Here is a 19608-nt window from a genome sequence, read left to right on the forward strand (position 1 = left end):
ACTCCTGAACAGCTAATCATGGCTACCCGGACTATTTGCACTGCCCCCCCACCCCATCCTTTTTACGCTGCTGCTACTCTGTTAAGTATTTATGCATAGTCACTTTAACTCTACCCACATGTACATATTACCTCAACTACCTCAACTAGCCGGTGCCCCCGCACATTGACTCTGCAACGGTACCCCCCTGTATATATAGCCTCCCTACTGTCACTTTATTTTACTGTATATATAGCCTCCTTACTGTCACTTTATTTTACTTCTGCTCTTTTTTTCTCAACACTTTTTTGTTGTTGTTGTTTTATTCTTACTTTTTTTGTTTAAAATAAATGCACTGTTGGTTAAGGGCTGTAAGTAAGCATTTCACTGCAATGTCTGCACCTGTTGTATTCGGCGCATGTGACCAATAAATTTGATTTGAAAATGTAGTCATTGATGTTTTTGAAGATTGTTGCTGCCTCAAAGACCACACGTGATATGAGGGTTGCTTTTGATGTTGCTTTTGATCCTGTTTGTTTGTGTAGCCTAATAACCTACTGTAATGTAGCCTAGAGTTTCTATGTTTGCTGACCCTGCTGCCATCTTGGATGAGGTTTCAGTAAAGCTAAAATCAAATAAATAAAATGCTGAGTGGATTGACAGAGCTGTCATCAAGCCACAACCTACTTACCTTGGATCTTTAGTCTCCTGGATGCAGAAGTGTTGAGAACCCTCCCGTTGTGATCCCACGTGCACACACACGTATAGATGCCCTCGTCTGCTTTTGAGGCGCCATACACCCACAGATTACTCTCAGACTTGTTTGGAATGAGATTGAAATTCTGAAATGAAAGACAAACAATTTGACAAACTTCTTTGCTGAACTAGCAGTAAGACACCTGATTCCACTAATCAAGAGCTTGATGATGAGTTGGGTGTTAGTGCTGGGCTAGAATAAAAACTGTGCAACACTTATGAGCTTTAGGACAGGAGTTGAGAACCAATGGTAAATAGTTTTGCAGGATTAAGGTTTGTGTTAGCATTCTGGTCATGTTCAGTACCTTATACCAGGCTAAGTTTTCTTTTCCATCCTGGCACAGTTGTTCCACAGGGTCAGGACATGGGATAACGATGTTGTCTGCTGACTCTGAGATATCACTGAACAGGACTGAGTGATCGAATGGTTGGGCTTTGACCACAATCACCTTTGTCACAAATATGACGCAGGTGTCTGCTGCCTTTCTCCTGGAACATATGAATATATACAGAGTACCAGTTATCCAAAACGGTTCTACCTGGAACCAACAGGGTTCTAACTGGGGGCCAGCCGAATAACCCTTTTAGGCTATAGATAACAAATGTTTTTTCTAAGAGTCTATACAGCCTGAAACTAAGCAGTGTAAAAACATAGAAAGTTTCCTTACAAGCCAGAATGTTTAAAAAAATTGTATTACATTTTACCATACCAGTTGTCTGTGTGGTTGGTCCTTCAGTGGGTCGAATTTTGAGACAAAATATCGACAGGAAAGTATTATTTACCTGACTTTTTAGAGTGCCGGTACTGCCGTTGATATTTCTGTCATCTGGCACATGCTCAAAACCATGTAAACACCTGCAATATTTTGGTCAGTATGCATATATCGGCGTGCATGTCCGTCAATCTTGTGCTTGGCCTTAGGTCAGGAGCAAACACATCTTTATTGCCACACACGAGACCCGCGTTTTGAAGACGGTTATAATAGTTTTTTGTGGATATTTTGCCTCAAATTTCAATTGGCAGAGTAAGTTCAAATACAGTACATTCGGAAAGTATTCAGACCCCTTCCCTTTTTCCGCATTTTGTTACGTTACAGCCTTATTCTAAAATGGATTAAATTGTTGTTTTTCCTCATCAGTCTACACACAATATCCCATAATGACAGGTTTTTTGAAATGTTAGCAAATGAATAAAAAATAAAACAGAAATATTACATTTACTTAAGTATTCAGACCCTTTACTCAGTACTTTGTTGAAGCACCTTTGGCAGCGATTACAGCCTCGAGTCTACTTGGGTATGACGCTACAAGCTTGGCACACCTGTATTTGGGGAGTTTCTCCCATTCTTCTCAGCAGATCCTCTCAAGCTCTGTCAGGTTGGATGGAGAGCGTCGATGCACAGCTATTTTCAGGTCTGTCCAGAGATGTTCGATCGGGTTCAAGTCCGGGCTCTAGCTGGGCCACTCAAGGACATTCAGAGACTTGTCCCGAAGCCACTTCTGCATTATCTTGGCTGTGTGCTTAGGGTCTTTGTCGTGTTGGAAAGTGAACCTTCGCCCCAGTCTGAGGTCCTGAGCGCTCTGGAGCAGGTTTTCATCAAGGATCTCTCTGTACTTTGCTCCATTCATCTTTCCTTCTATCCTGACTAGTCTCCAAGTCCCTGCCGCTGACAAACATCCCCATTGCATGATGCTGCCTCCACCACGCTTCACCGTAGAGATGGTGCCAGGTTTCCTCCAGACGTGACGCTTGGCATTCAGGCCAAAGAGTTCAATCTTGGTTTCATCAGACCAGAGAATCTTGTTTCTCATGGTCAGTCCTTTAGGTGCCTTTTGGCAAACTCCAATCGGGCTGTCATGTGCCTTTTACTAACGAGTGGCTTCTGTATGTCCACTCTACCATAAAGGCCTGATTGGTAGAGTGCTACAGAGATGGGAGATCCTTCCAGAAGGACAACCATCTCCACAGAGGAACTCTGGAGCTCATTCAGAGAGACCATCAGGTTCTTGGTCACCTCCCTGACCAAGGCCCTTCTCCCCTGATTGCTCAGTTTGGCCGGGCGGCCAGCTCTAGGAAGTCTTGGTGGTTCCAAACTTCTTCCATTTAAGAATGATGGAGGCCACTGTGTTCTTGGGGACCTTCAATGCTGCACAAATGTTTTGGTCCCCTTCCCCAGACCTGTGCCCCGACAGAATCCTGTCTCAGAGCTCTACGGACAATTCCTTCGACCTCATGGCTTGGATTTTGCTCTGACATGCATTGTCAACTGTGGGACCTTATATAGACAGATATGTGCCTTCCAAATCATGTCCAATCAATTGAATTTACCACAGGTGGACTCCAATTCAGTTGTAGAAACATCAAGGATGGTCAATGGAAACAGGATGCACCTGAGCTCAATTCCGAGTCTCATAGCAAAGGGTCTGAATACTTATGTAAATAAGGTATCCATTTTTATTTTTACATTTGCAAGAATTTCTAAAAACCTTTTTCCGCTTTGTCATTATGGGGTATTGTGTGCAGATTGATGAGGATTTGTATTTTATTTAATCCGTTTTAGAATAAGGCTGTAACGTATCAAAATGTAGAAAAGTAAAGGGGTCTGAATACTTTCCGAATGCACTGTATAATATTATTCAACGTTCATGCAAGATAAGGGACATTAAGTTTTTTTTTCTTTTAAATGTGCATGCCTACCCTAGCCCTAGCTTCATGTACACATCCAGGTTCAACACTAACCCTAGACTCAACCCTCAACCTAACCCTAAGCCCCCCAAATAGGGCTCCCCCACCTCCGAATTACCAATTTAATCCCTAAACACACACACATCAACACACTGTTGTTGTATTACCAGTAGGTGTAGTACTGATCAGAGTCGTTGATTAAAAGGGGGAGGAAGAAGAGCACCGGCCCATGATGATGCACACGCCCTTCCTCAGAGGACGGGAGCTCCTGGGTTCTGTTTCTGTACCAGGTAAACTCAGTCACGTTGGCCCAATCCAACTCACTCAGGTTATGGTAGGCTGGCAAACTAAGGCCCTCCCCCTCTGTCACAGTAGTTGCATCCCCCTCAGATCGGTTACATGGGGACTCTGCTAAAATATTAACATACATTACCCGACTAAAAGAGGTCTATTGTTCTAGGTACAATATATTCACTATGCTTTGTAATAATAGGACGTAAAATGTGTGAAATGTGAAGATGCTATACCTGTGTAATGACCTATTGTAGTGGGGTTTAAGGACATTTCTCTCTGTGCAGAAATCCTAGTCAAACTAAGGAGCAGAAACATGAGACCACCATCCACCAACTACAAGACAAGGGGAACAAAAAAAGTAATGTTACCTTATTGTAAAGTTGGTCAGGAACTATCGTTCCAAACAAGACCCTATATGAAAACATCAGGACCATGCTTTACTTGTTTTTACAATAAATGACACTTATTTTCAAGAGGGAATACATATGCAGAATTTTTTTTTAGGTTCGGAGTGAAGAATAACTGAAAGAGCATACCCTGAAAGTGTAGGAGCACATTTTCTGCAAAACAGGAACTTGCATCCACTGATACGAAAGACCATGAGTCACATTTCTCTTGAAAGATCTTGCTAGGATATCCTGTGTTAGATACTGCAGAAATGATTAAATCTGAAATGTTGACCAAATGGGGATTATTGAAATGGCAATGCAACATATTAACCATCACCACCACGCTTGACCTTTGGTATGATGTTCTTACTGTGGAATGCAGTGTTTGGTTTTCGCCAGGCATAATGGGACCCATCTCATCCAAAAAGTTGACTCAAAGTTTGCCAAAAAGCACCTGGACGATCATCAAGGCTCTTGGAATAACGTTCTATGGACAGATGATTCAAAAGTATAATTTTTTCGACAACATGGTTCCAGTAATGCCTGGCGAAAACCACAACACTGCATTCCACAGTAAGAACATCATACCAAAAGGTCAAGCATGGTGGTGGTGGTGTGATGTTTTGGGGATGCTTTGCTGCCTCAGGACCTGGACGACTTGCCTTAATAGAAGGAACCATGAATTCTGCTCTGTATCAGAGAATTATACAGGAGAATGTCAGACCATCCATCTGTGAGCTGAAGCTGAAGTGCAGCTGGGTCATACAGCAAGACAATGATCCAAAACACACAATCAAGTCTACATGAAAATTGCTAAAAAGCAACAAATTGGACGTTTTGGAATGGCCTAGTCAAAGTCCAGACCTAATCCCAATTGAGATGCTGTGGCAGGACTTGAAACGAACAGTTCATGCTTGAAAACCCATACGTCACTGAGTTAAAGCAGTTCTATATGGAAGAGTGGGCCAAAATTCATCCACAGCAACGTGAGAGACTGATCAACAACTACAGGAAGCATTTAGTTGGAGTCATTGCAGCTAAAGGTGGCACAACCAGTTATTGAGTGTAAGGGAAAATGTAAATGTAAAATGGGGCAATTACTTTTTCACACAGGGGAATTGGATGTTGCATAACTTTGTTTATGAAATAAATGAAATAAATATGTAATTGTGTTATTTGTTCACTTATGTTCCCTTTATCTAATATTAGGTTTTGGTTGAAGATCTGATAACATTCAGTATCACAAATATGCAAAAGTAGAGAAAATTAGAAAGGGGGCAAATACTTTTTCATACCACTGTACTGTATTTGCCAACAACAAAAAATATATCGCTTTGGTTCTATTTTCAAAACTTAGTACAAAACTCCAAACTGCTAACACCTGTAATGCAGAAAGTCTTATATATTTTAAACATTTTATTGTGCATTTATTTTGTATGGAGACATCTATCACCACGCAACCATTGATCCAAACATTTATTAAATCACCAAACAACATAATTATATATTTTCAATTCATGACATTGTTGCCAAAACCAGATAGCATCCTCTGTCCAGTGAAGTCCACAAAGCATATTTTATGTACAGTAACAGACATGGACATGACCTACAGCAGGGGTGTCAAAGTCAAATGGACGGAGGGCCAAATAAAAAATTTAGCTACAAGCCGAGGGCCGGACTGTTCGAATGTTCATTGAAAAAATTTTAAATGACGCATATAGTCTAGTGAACCTAATTGAACCTACTGAAAACCTAACAAATATATTCCAATATGATCAGATAAATAAAGCAATATTTTCTTATGGCTCTGTCAGTAATCTTTAATTTTCAACAGACACAAAAGACAAATTTCCTTTATATAAAAATCCCCATAACATGAACATTAAATGAAAGAAACCGGTATTCAAGGCACCATCAGTAGCCTATATTTTCTATTTTAGCAAAAGTGGGCTAAATTTACTTCAAAGAAAAAAACAATAATAGCAATTTTCTATCATCCACTCAACTGAAATATTTTTAAAATATAATTGGATTGAAATACAATAAAATAAAGTGCAAAAATCTATTAATCAAAAACAACACTTTGTTTAAGGAGAAGTAACATGCAGTGAAAACAAATATTAAACTTTAACTTTTAAACTTGAACTGAGTAAAAACTCTAAATATGTGATTGCACAGTAATGTTCACTTGTTTGAGGTTGAGGGTGATACTTGGTGGTGTCCCATCTTTTCCACAAGTTCATCAATGTTCGGGGTAAGGCTCTGAGCTGAGGAAATCCTCAGAATTGAGTGGAGGTTTTCAGCAGTAAGTCGACTTCTGTGTGATGTTTTGTTCAGGTTCATCAAAGAAAACAGTTGTTCACACAGGTATGTGCTGCCAAACATAGACAACGTTTGAGCAGCCTGGATGCGCAGCTGGGGCATTTGTTCCATGTCCATATTCTTGTTTTTGTCCGCGTGTTTCGTTTCATAATGTCGTCTCAGATTATACTCTTTCAGTACCGCCACACTTTCTCCACACAGAAGACACACAGGTTTTCCAGCTACCTCCGTGAACATATACTCCGACTCCCACCTTGTTTGAAACCCCCGGTTCTCAGTGTCCACCTTCCGTTTTGCCATTTTTGATGGGTATCTGAAAGTTAATTTTACTGTGATGCTGACGACTGCTGTGCCAATAAATATTGAAATGAAGCAGCCTACTGCTCGGTGCGTCACCGTTGCATTGTGGGAAATGTAGTATTGGTGCGTGTAAAAGATCTGCGGGCTGCCGGCTTGCTGCGGTCTGCGGGCCGGTTCTAATAATAAATCAAGATCATCCCAGGGGCCGTAAAAAACCTTCTCGCGGGCCGGATGTGGCCCGCGGGCCTTGACTCTGACATATGTGACCTACAGCATTGTCAAGCAAGTTAATGTTTCCGACATTTTCGGACCACTAAACAACTATTGATTTAGAACCACAGAGTGTTACCGCAAGTCGCAAAGAAAACAGGAGCTGCCTCCACTATTCCAGCACCATTTCAACTTTAACATTTAAACATAATCAAATCACCTCTGCTTAGTCTAATACAGTGACAACTAAAAGATACCAAAAACAATTTAGTCCAGTCAACGTAAGCTAAATATGATGTGGCTGTCCATGGATCTGATTTCTGTGTGCGTTTGTGCATGTAGAAAAGCATGTTGACTCACCCTACTTGTAGAGAAACGGCAATGCCATCCTCCTCGCTTTCATGTTGACAAAACGGTATATGACTCTGTCATACAGTACACGTGTAACAGTTGTTAAAGTACTTTGTGAATTTTACCAGGTTCATATATTAATATAGCATGTTGATTTGTTATTATGCATGCCTGCATCCTGGGAATAGGGGAGTGTGTACTTACGTTTTGCCCTGCGTGCTCGTGCGCAAATAATTTTGATGCACTATGAGAGAGAGAATTCTGATTAATTCAAACAGCTAATACTAGCTTCAGGCTCTTCATGGGCCGCTTACTATTTAGCCATTAATATTCATTGAGATATGTGATTCAGACACTGCAATATTATGCATGTTTAGCTTCATGCATGTTTATCTTTAGTGTTCAATTGAGAACAGTATTGTATTTAGCTTAACTTGTGTGATGCAGTAGTGTAAATATGTATAGGCCCAATTGCCTTGTATAGCCTTTGTGTATAACTTTGCATGGTTAATTATATTTCCATTTATCTCTTTCCTCCTAGAAACCACACACCCTGTTGTATAAGTACCCAAAGTGAACCGGAGTGCGTTGTGTGGTGACAAGAAAAACCCTTTGCCCTGACATCCTTTGGCTCTGCTCTTGCCAGACATCCTTGCCATTCACACATCCCTGAATCAGTACAGTGTGTTTAGTAGATGTCATCCAGTTTTTTAAATAACCACTTACCTCAATGTCTCGCCACTGTTTCATTGACTCTGAATGAGTAACAATAGTTGGATAGTCTGATTTCTTCACACAAAAGGGTAGCCAGCAGATCTGCACAGCTTGTTTGAGCTCCAACAAATAAATAAACTCTTCAAAGACAATGTTCTAGTGTTTGGCTGTTTATTGCCTTTATTAATGCACCCTTGACAACAATGACATTGATTACCAATTAATTATTCTACTTCAGACGAGCGTCCATAGACTTGGGAGAGATTCACCTATCGTGCTTTTAAGACAACTGGCAACTTGAAAAAACACTTGGTCAAATCATGACGTCAGTTATCTTCAGGTCAGAAAGTCAGAGCTCTAGAAAGATGCCTGATACGGGTTGGATGGTATACTGCACTGTTGGAGCTAGAAACAAGCATTTCACTGCACCTGCGATAATCTACAAAAAAAGAGTGTATACAACCAATAAAATTTGATTTGCTGGCTAACAAAAAGGGGTGTGCTTCAGGATCTGAGGGGATTAGATTAAATCGTCCCGGGCACCTGGGTAGGCGTGTTTTGCACCGGGTGAAAGTTGATTGCATTCATTTTGGAACCGGGATGCCTCGGAGTCGGCTCAAAATAAAAGTGACGTAATTAAGCACATGGAGTAATGAGTAGGATTGTGTTTTCACACATGCAAGAGCAGCTATGTTTCAATTAAACTTGTCCAGTGAAAGTTTACATAGAAAATAGATGTGACAATTGCATGCTAGGGTGCGTTTCCATTGAACTATACTAAAAACAGCTGTATGTAATGACGTCACCCAAATCATTAAACGTTGAATACAAATGTAGGTTGAAGTATTTCCATTACTCATTTAGGCAAATTGTGCATACAGCTGTATGCCCTCCCACTTAGGTTTATTGTCTCAGGTAGCCCACGAAAGCCAGCATGGATATAATGCAATAATTGACATATCTTTGCCAAATTCTAATAATTCTCATCATTAACATAACGCCACAGATCTAGCTCCCATGCACTATCGGCTGCCTAGGCTAGTTCGTGCCATGGTGAAACCTGCATTCCTGTAGATCTGAAATAATTGGATGGTGAAACTTGCCAGCCCACCAGAAAAGCAAGGTGAAGCAATTCAGGCATTTGTTATGGGTGGAAGATGGCACAATGATGCCATCTGTTGGTAAATGTTAATTACTGAAACTCCAGTGTTTTACCGGTGTACTTGAGATACCCGGATGTATTGCAATATACTAACAAGACTGGTTACTCGCATCCATGCCTCTGTCTCGTCATTTAACATTCAAACATGGTGTCAGAGTCAGATAACTAACCATGCTTTCCGCAAATTAGAGTCACCTGTTCTGGTTTACAAAAAAAAGCTTAGTTGAGTAAAACGTCGCCGGAATTGTCCTTAGCTAGATTGAGTTTGCTAGTTAGCTTCAGTGTTGTTAGCACCGTTTAGACATGGCAGCGAACATTCCCCCTCCCGCCGTTATGAAGCTCAGCAGAGATTGGAGCACAAACTGGGATACGTTTAGAGGTGAATGGGAGGACTATGCACTAGCAACGGGACTTCGGGAAAAGGACAATGAGGTAGTGGCTGCCACTTTGAGGACTATAATGGGAGCTGAATGCTGACACGTATACAAACACAACCTGAACCTAACAGCAGCTCAGCAAGGTAACGCTACAGCTATTCTTGATGCTCTCAAACTTTACTTTAAGCCAGCAAAGAACGTTACCTACGAGCGTTATGTTTTCAGTTGTTGCAAACAGGAGGACGGTGAGTCCATTGACAGCTTTGTCACTAAGCTAAGGGAAAAGGCAGCTACATGTGACTATGGTGCTTTAAGAGATGAACTGATCAGAGACAAGATAGTGCTTGGCATAACTGATGAGGGCACCCGCAGACGTTTGCTGAGAGAACGTGACCTGACACTGGTCTTGGCAGTGGAGACATGCCGTGCAGCAGAGTTTACGGATAAGGTCCATGGAGCTAGAAAGGCAACATATGGACAATGTCAATGCTACATTCAGGCAGCCAGTAAAGAAATTCCCTTTTGCCACAGCTAATGCTAATACTACAGCCAACTCTGCAGTAGACAACCCCAATGCATGCCGATATTGTGGCATTTCTCATGGACGAGGAAAAGAACACTGCCCAGCCTATGGAACAATATGCAAATCCTGTGGTACAGCTAATCACTTCCCAAGGGCCTGCATGAAAAGCTTGAGAAAAGTTGGTAAAGTGCACTCCATTGAAATAAACACAGATGAAGGGAACAACAGCACAGAGGATGTATATGCTAGCGATTGCATAGGGGCAGTAAGGGCAAAAGGAAAATATGGTTTGTCACTCTGCTACTTAATAATAAACCACAGCAATGCCAGCTAGATTCAGGGGCCACGTAACATGAGCCTTAAAGAGTAAAGGAGGCTCGCGCCCAGAGACAAACTCACACAGAGTAGCACCAAGCTGAAACTGTATTCAGGCCAGTTCATGACCTCTTTAGGCCTGTTTGTGACAGAGTGTGTTTTACATGGCCAGAAACACACTCTTGAGTTTGAAATAGTTGAGGCTAGTCAACAGCCATTACTGTCAGGTTCTACATGCGAGGACCTTGGGCTTATTAACTTCACCATCCCAGCTGATCTTAACATTATAGACAAAGTCCAGGCTGGGCCCCTGAGCAAGGAGACTCTCCTAAGCAAGTACCATGATGTCTTCAACGCACCGGTCGAGTCAGTTCCCGGCGAAGTCCATTTTGAGTTGGATGCAGCAATCCAGCCTGTCCAGTGTGCACCCCGCAATGTACCAGTGGCCATGAAAGCAGCTACGAAGGCTCAGCTTGACAAATACGAAGCAGATGGCCACATCATATCCATCACCGAGACTACAGACTGGATAAGTAATATGGTTATCGTCAAGAAACCAGACAAGCTATGGATATGCATGATGCAGACAGGTCAAGCTAAGGCTAAGCATAAAAAAGCTTCAGTTTAAAGTGCCAGAGGTTCGCTTTCATGGGCACATCTTGTCCTCCACCGGATTGAAGGCGGATCCAGAAAAAGTGAAGGCTGTCTTGGATATGCCCCACACATCTGACGTGAAGGCAGTGCAGCGCTTCGTCGGATTCGTCACCTACCTGGCCAAGTTCCTACCGCTGCTCTCTGAAGAGTGTGAACCACTAAGGAGGCTCATGGACAAGGACACCATCTGGCATTGGCTCCCAAAACATGACACAGCGGTGAGGGAAATAAAACAACTGGTCACCCAGACACCTGTACTGCGATACTACGATGTGTCAAAACCTGTCACGATTCAGAGTGACTCAAGCCAGTATGGACTGGGCTGTTGCCTCATGCAAGAGGGCCAGCCTGTGGCATTCGCTTTTAGGGCACTCACTCCAACAGAGCAGAACTATGCCCAGATAGAGAAGGAGTGCCTCAGCATTGTGTTTGCATGCCAACACTTCCACCACTACCTGTACGGGCGTGACAATATTACCGCAGAGACAGATCACAAGCCCCTTATTGCTATATTTCAGCAAGCCTCTCCTGAATGCCCCGAAACAACTGCAGAGCATGCTACTGGCCCTGCAAAACTACAACCTCAAGGTGGTGTATAAGCCAGGGCCAGAGATGTATGTGAGTGACACGCTCAGCAGGGCTACTGTATCAGGCACTCACACACGCTCCATGCATGAACATGCAGTGTGCAGCTTACAAACAGAGCAAGTGGATGTTGAACACATCAACCAGGCTGACTACCTCAATGTTACGGACCAGCGCCTTATACAAATCAGACAGCACACAGACAGGGACGAGCAACTCCAGGCATTGAGGTCTGTGATTCTGATGGGCTGGCCCGACTGCAAGGAAGAAACTGCTTTAGCCATCAGAGAATATTGGCCAGTCAAAGAAGAGCTCAGTGTTCAAAACGGAGTAATATTCAAGGGTCAGAGAGTCGTTATTCCCCGGTCTCTGCACCCTGAGATGTTGGCGCGCGTGCACTCAAGTCACATAGGAGGTGAGGCCTGTTACAGACAAGCACGTGACACACTGTATTGGCCAGGAATGCAGAGTGAAATCAAAGACTGTCAGTAAATGCACAATCTGCAATGAATATGCCATTGAGCAACAGAGAGAGACGATGTCCCACGAGCTACCAATGCGCCCCTGGCAGATAGTAAGTCTAGATCTCTTCCAGCACAGTGGCAAAGACTTTCTGCTGGTAGTTGATCATTACTCAGACTTCTGGGAGATTGACCTCCTCCCTGACCTCTCAGCAGAGACAACGATCAAACGCTGCAAGGCTCAGTTTGCCTGCTATGGCCAGCCAGATAGGGTAATTTCAGATAATGGACCCCAATTCACCGGATGTGAGTTCCGAAAATTTGCTGCAGAATGGGAATTTGAGCATGTCACTTCAAATCAAATCAAATTTTATTGGTCACATGCGCCGAATACAACAGGTGCAGACATTACAGTGAAATGCTTACTTCATCACCACGACACCCAAACGCTAATGGGAAGGCTGAGTCGGCAGTCAAAATCGCAAAGAACCTCTGCAAAAAAGCTCTGCGAGAGGGCAAAGATGCCTGGAAAGCAATCCTGCAGTGGCGCAATACCCCGACAGAAGGCATGGATAGCAGCCCGGGCCCAGCGCCTCATGGCACAGCGTTTAAAAGCAGCTCTGCCAGTAGCAAGCACTCTCCTGGAGCCATGTGTGGTGACAGACGTGCTGGTGAAGCTACGTCACAGAAGACAGGTCTCCAAGTTCATCTACGACAAATCAGCAAAAGACTTACCTGAACTCAGGGTGGGTGAAACGGTGCGAATGAAGCCACTACCAAGGGACCGGACAGGCTTCTGGAGACTAGGATCCTGTGTACAGAAAGTGGCACCACGCTCCTACTTGGTCGAAGTGAATGGATCACTGTACCGTCGTAACAGGGTTGACCTTCGGATTGCTGAGCCAGCATCTACTCAGAACTCTGATGGTCATAGGAGTCGCATGACAAAAGACGGAACCCCAGCAAGTCACATGGGGCCTGAGGCACTGGGCGAAGAGCCAGGGGATCACAGGTCGGCCACTCCCTCGCCCATCAATACTCCCCTTAGACAGTCAGGTGACAAGCCTGTGCGGGAGCCCACAGTCCACGCAGACAAGCAGTGTGCCACTAGAGATCCTGGTTCGAATCCAGGCTCTGTCGTACCCGGCCGCAACCGGGAGACCCATGGGGCGGCGCACAATTGGCCCAGCGTCGTCCAGGGTAGGGGAGGGAATGGCCGGCAGGGATGTAGCTCAGTTGGAAGAGCATGGCGTTTGCAACGCCAGGGTTGCGGGTTCGATTCCCATGGGGGGCCAGTATAAAAAATAAAACAATAATGTATGCACTCACTAACTGTAAGTCGCTCTGGATAAGAGCGTCTGCTAAATGACTTAAATGTAAATGTAGGCCCCTGTCTTTTCACTCTGCGGGCGTCTGTCCCAGCCACCAAAAATACTTAATCTGTAGGTTTCCCATTAGGGATTGTTGACAGACAGAGATAAAAGTGAAGAGAGTATCAAAATGTGTTAAGTGGTTAACTAAAAAAAAATAATACTAAACTGTTCATGTTGGAAATTATTACTAGGTTTGTTTTGTTAGTGAATTGACAGCTCCTGTCCTAATTTATAAAAGGGAAGATGTTATGGTGGAAGATGGCACAATGATCCCATCTGTTGGTAAATGTTAATTACTGCAACAGTGTTTTACCGGTGTACTTGAGATACCCGGATATAATTGCAATATACTGAACAAGACTGGTTACTCGCATTAATGCCTCCGTCTCGTCATTTAACATTCAAACAGCATTCTTGAAAGTCAGGACAATCCTTGTCCTACAAAGAAAAAACATTTTATAGTTGAACATTTTTGCTAGACGTAGGCTAGGTATTTAGAATGAAATGTGGAGTGGAGCTTTTAGTTACCTGAAGACGTCACATGCACCGCGTAGCCTACCTTCAATAGTATTCGGCAATCATCATTTATTTGAAAAACACAGTTTATCACTTATCGCTATAAATAAAGTTTGACAAAAGAAAAATCCACCCGTCGAATGGATAAAAATGCTGTTGATCTTTAGATGTCTCCTATATCTGACTTAACATTACGCGTCGCAAATATTTTTTTTGCAACATTGCTTTTGTCGAATAAACCTGGGTCAACGGAAACCTGCCTACTGATTTGCCTTCCCAATGAAAACTAGTTAGAAAATTCAACAAATAAAATGTTTAAAAGAGATGTTTCTAGATGATGCACCATGCTGCCTTGTTGACAACGTGACAGAGTGGCGCAGATTTCTGTTCGATTTGAGAAGGGGCTCCCCTCTCACCGCTTTTCGCCGTTCATGTCACGGGCCAAAGACCAGTGCCCTGCAGCTCAGCATTATCGAATCCGCCCACTGTCCCCGACTTTAGTACTATAACATCAACTATATTGTAATGACCTGGCTAGATCATAAAGGAACAAATGCCCAGACAGACGCTTGAGTTTAGGAATTCCCGATTTATTTACCAAACTCAACACAGGCTACTGTTTGACCGTAGCCTCGCCAAATAAATCAAGGATAACCATATAAAACAACCATGACCATCTCTTGTTAAGACCAGATGTAAGAGAGAGAACAATGGCTAAGCATGGTCTTATACTTACCTCACACCTGCATTCACCAGCTGCTCTCGGGCGAAGGTGTGGGCTGCTTCCAGGCGGTTCTGGAGTCTCCAGGGGCTGACCAAACGCCATCTTTGCAGATGGTCCTGGATGCCAGGAAGCTTGGCCCCAGTGATGTACTGGGCTGTACGCACTACTCTCTGTAGTGCCTTGCGGTCGGAGGCCAAGCAGTTCCAATACCAGGCAGTGATGCAACCAGTCAGGATGCTCTCGATGGTGCAGCTGTAGAACTTTGAGGATCTGAGGACCCATGCCAAATCTGTTCAGTCTCCTGAGGGGGAATAGGCTTTGTTGTGCCCTCTTCACGACTGTCTTGGTGTGTTTGGATCATGATAGTTTGTTGGTGATGTGGACACCAAGGAACTTGAAGCTCTCAGACAAACAAAGGAAAATAAAACCCACACCAACTTAGGTAAGGGAGTGCAAATAAACGTGGAGCAAACCAAACAGGTGAGACAAGATAAGTATTTTTCACAACTTAAGGAGAAGGTACTAAACAGCAGTGTCGCTCATCCAACATCTTTCATGCCAACTGGAGCACTCGGCCAGCCACTCTTAAATAGCACCTGTGCCTGCATAGGTAAAACTAACGACTGACTAACGGGGCAACAGGTGCAACACATCCTGACCAACGAGGATGATTCAAATCAGGGCAAGCCACACCCAAAGAGAGCCAACCTGTAAATCGAAATTGAGCAAAACCCCAAAGCTTATAATGAGGATGTTAAAGAACATATATTGAACATTTTATTCCAAAACAGTTAAACTGTTGTAATATTGTGACGTGTAACTTCAGACACACTCTATGCTGAATAAAATAACATTATTTATTCTTCAAAAATTCTAACATTAGCATTTCTTGGCAGTGACTATTCTACCAAAACAAGTGAGGTTAAAATATTAAAGACTGAAGCACTGGAAGCATTTAAAGGTTATATATTTCTACTTGCAAATCATACATGTAACATTTACACCTCAATCACATACTGTATCAGTAGTAAGAAAGGAATACAATTCCACTACAGAAAAACTGGCAGGTAGATCTCCCCGTTTTATGATTAGTTTGTGTTCGCGAGGTTGACAACATTAGCAAAACATTCACATTACAAGTCTTCCTCAAGTCCTTGCAACAGTTGTTTCACAACAGTTTTTGTGAATTAAATGTTTGTTATATTTCCAATACCATCCTGTGTTGTGTGGTTAGTCTTTAACCATTGATATGTTCTAGGCTATTTTGAGACCTTAAGAGGGAAAGATTCACCTATTTTGAATGTTATATCATTTTTGTGCATTTCTGAGCGATGATCTATCGATTCCTGGGTTGATTTCCTGTTTTCATGTGTATCTGATCTATTCACTGTTCAACCAGGCATGAAATACAAAACTCGTCATACCTGCTGTATTTCTGCCTGCTTGAACGGCAATAGCTCAGATTCACATGAAATGACCCCAGGAATCGATATAACATCACTCAGCAATGGCATGTCCATCTTTTTGTGAGAAATTACACTGGTCACTCAAAACATTTATAAAGTATTTATAAAGTATAAATAGCCCACACTTCAGATGAGGCCACACAAAAAGACTAATGATTAGTAAATGGTGAATAAAGACCTATATTAAACATCTTATGAATGGAGTAATGACTAATAAATGATGAATAAACTATTTACTAATCTATTATGCTTTATTACGTAGAGTTATTACAAAGTGCTACCAGAAAAAGAAAAAATATATGTTGATTGATCTTCTGTGGCAGCAGTTATCACTTTCATAATTTGCCTACAGTACATGGCATCTGTAATACTGACTGTTCAGATTGACAGTCGTGGCTTTTTCCACATCCAGTTTATTCAGTGACTATCTTCAGGGCATCAGATAAGTTAAAGTCACTCAAAAAAGGTATATTTCCAACACACACACACACACACAAATGTACAGAATGTCCCCAGGTGTGTGTGTGTTTGGGTCTGTGTTACATGAGAAGGTGTGTGCCAGAGCAGAGCCTAGTCTAAATGCCATGAGAACAGATGGTGGGAGATGAGGTCTGATTAGATACAGCAGCAGCAGCTAATAGCGCGTAAACATCAGTACAGCAGCTAACCAAACCATCCACACGAACCGATACAGGCTGACAAAATTGGACAGAAACACGATAGCATTTATCTTTATTGCAAGGCTTGAGTAAATGAGGCAAGTCTTTACAAGCACAAAAGCAAAATACAGTAGACTACCTTTTCTTCATTTTGTTTTTGTCACGACCGTCTGGGTAAGGAGTAGTAGACCAAGGCGCAGCGTGTGAAAGAAACATGACTTTATTTAATTAAAGTACTAACAAACAAACAAAACACGACTCGTGAAGTCCAACGGTTAACATACCGACACGGAACAAAAACCCACAACACCCAAGAGAAAACACACAGTTTAAATATGGCTCCCAATCAGAGACAACCAGCCGACAGCTGACACTCGTTGCCTCTGATTGGGAGTCACACATGCAAACATAGACATAGACAACCTAGAACACCCAACATAGAAAATGAACACATAGAATGCACACACCCTGGCTCAACATATAGAGTCCCAGAGCCAGGGTGTGACAGTACCCCCCCCTAAAGGCGCGGACTGCGACCGCGTCTTAACAAACCCCAAACAGGGGAGGGCTGGGTGGGCATTCCTCCTCGGAGGCGGCTCCGGCTCCGGCCTTGACCACCACCCCTCCATAATACCCCCGTAGCGCCCTTGGTCCGGTCTGACCCCGCTGGCTGGATCTGGACTGGACATAGACGGAGCGGATAGCTTACGCTCCGTTGTGGAGCAGCTGACCGGTCTTACCAGGCTGACGACTCGCACCCCGGGCTTGGTGCGAGTAGCAGGAACGGGCTGAACCAGGCTGACGACTCGCACCCCTGGCTTGGTGCGAGTGGCAGGAACGGGCTGGACCAGGCTGACGACTCGCACCCCTGGCTTGGTGCGAGTGGCAGGAACGGGCTGGACCAGGCTGACGACTCGCACCCCTGGCTTGGTGCGAGTGGCAGGAACGGGCTGGACCAGGCTGACGACTCGCACCCCTGGCTTGGTGCTAGTGGCAGGAACGGGCTGGACCAGGCTGACGACTCGCACCCCTGGCTTGGTGCGAGTGGCAGGAACAGGCCGGGCCGGGCTGGCGACGCGCACCGTAGGTTTGGTGCGAGTGGCAGGAACAGGCCGGGCCGGGCTGGCGACGCACACCGTAGGTTTGGTGCGAGTGGCAGGAACAGGCTGGGCCGGGCTGGCGACGCACCCCGTAGGCTTGGTGCGTGGAGCAGGGACAGGCCGGGCTGGGCTGGCGACGCACCCCGTAGGCTTAGTGCGTGGAGCAGGGACAGGCCGGGCTGGGCTAGCGACGCACCCCGTAGGCTTAGTGCGTGGAGCAGGGACAGGCCGGGCTGGGCTGGCGACGCACCCCGTAGGCTTGGTGCGTGGAGCAGGGACAGGCCGGGCTGGTCTTGCGACGCACCCCGTAGGCTTGGTGCGTGGAGCAGGGACAGGCCGAACCGGGCTGTGGAGACGGATAGGAGACCTGGAGTGAAGAGCGGCCACCACCCGTCCTGGCTGAATGCCTACCCTCACACACTCTGTGTGAGGCATCCGCACAGGACGTACAGGGCGGTGTACCCCTGGCCTGGTGGCCTCCTGGATTCGCCCCATCTTTGCCTCCGTCAGCCCCTTCGTCCATGCCGTGTGCCCCCCCCTAAAAATTTCTTGGGGTTGCCTCTCGACCCTCCGACGCTGCTCCCACGTCCAGGTTGCCTGTTCCTGGACACGCTGCTTGGTCCTGGTATGGTGGGTTTTTCTGTCACGACCGTCTGGGTAAGGAGTAGTAGACCAAGGCGCAGCGTGTGAAAGAAACATGACTTTATTTAATTAAAGTACTAACAAACAAACAAAACACGACTCGTGAAGTCCAACGGTTAACATACCGACACGGAACAAAAACCCACAACACCCAAGAGAAAACACACAGTTTAAATATGGCTCCCAATCAGAGACAACCAGCCGACAGCTGACACTCGTTGCCTCTGATTGGGAGTCACACATGCAAACATAGACATAGACAACCTAGAACACCCAACATAGAAAATGAACACATAGAATGCACACACCCTGGCTCAACATATAGAGTCCCAGAGCCAGGGTGTGACAGTTTTGACATACAGTGGGGAAAAAAAGTATTTAGTCAGCCACCAATTGTGCAAGTTCTCCCACTTAAAAAGACGAGAGAGGCCTGTAATTTTCATCATAGGTACACGTCAACTATGACAGACAAATTGAGATTTTTTTTCCAGAAAATCACATTGTAGGGTTTTTAATGAATTTATTTGCAAATTATGATGGAAAATAAGTATTTGGTCACCTACAAACAAGCAAGATTTCTGGCTCTCACAGACCTGTAACTTCTTCTTTATGAGGCTCCTCTGTCCTCCACTCGTTACCTGTATTAATGGCACCTGTTTGAACTTGTTATCAGTATAAAAGACACCTGTCCACAACCTCAAACAGTCACACTACAAACTTCACAATGGCCAAGACCAAAGAGCTGTCAAAGGACACCAGAAACAAAATTGTAGACCTGCACCAGGCTGGGAAGACTGAATCTGCAATAGGTAAGCAGCTTGGTTTGAAGAAATCAACTGTGGGAGCAATTGTTAGGAAATGGAAGACATACAAGACCACTGATAATCTCCCTCGATCTGGGGCTCCACGCAAGATCTCACCCCGTGGGGTCAAAATGATCACAAGAACGGTGAGCAAAAATCCCAGAACCACACGGGGGGACCTAGTGAATGACCTGCAGAGAGCTGGGACCAAAGTAACAAAGCCTACCATCAGTAACACACTACGCCG

General features: G+C 44.2%; 1 long non-coding RNA gene across 2 annotated transcripts; it reads right to left on the reverse strand.

Moving 5' to 3' along the window:
• Positions 1-3817: 3817 nt before the first annotated feature.
• LOC311143979 lies at positions 3818-4365 on the reverse strand. Of its 2 annotated transcripts, none has more exons than XR_014614456.1 (4): positions 4252-4365; positions 4084-4126; positions 3949-4013; positions 3818-3829 (listed from the first exon to the last, which is right to left on the reverse strand). It is a non-coding gene; the product is annotated as an uncharacterized lncRNA (long non-coding RNA). The 2 variants fall into 2 exon arrangements; XR_014614457.1 differs by having other exon boundaries at positions 3823-3832.
• Positions 4366-19608: the final 15243 nt, after the last annotated feature.

The sequence above is a fragment of the Coregonus lavaretus genome (assembly GCF_964263955.1).
Source record: "Coregonus lavaretus genome assembly, chromosome: 16".
NCBI classification, from domain to species: domain Eukaryota; kingdom Metazoa; phylum Chordata; class Actinopteri; order Salmoniformes; family Salmonidae; genus Coregonus; species Coregonus lavaretus.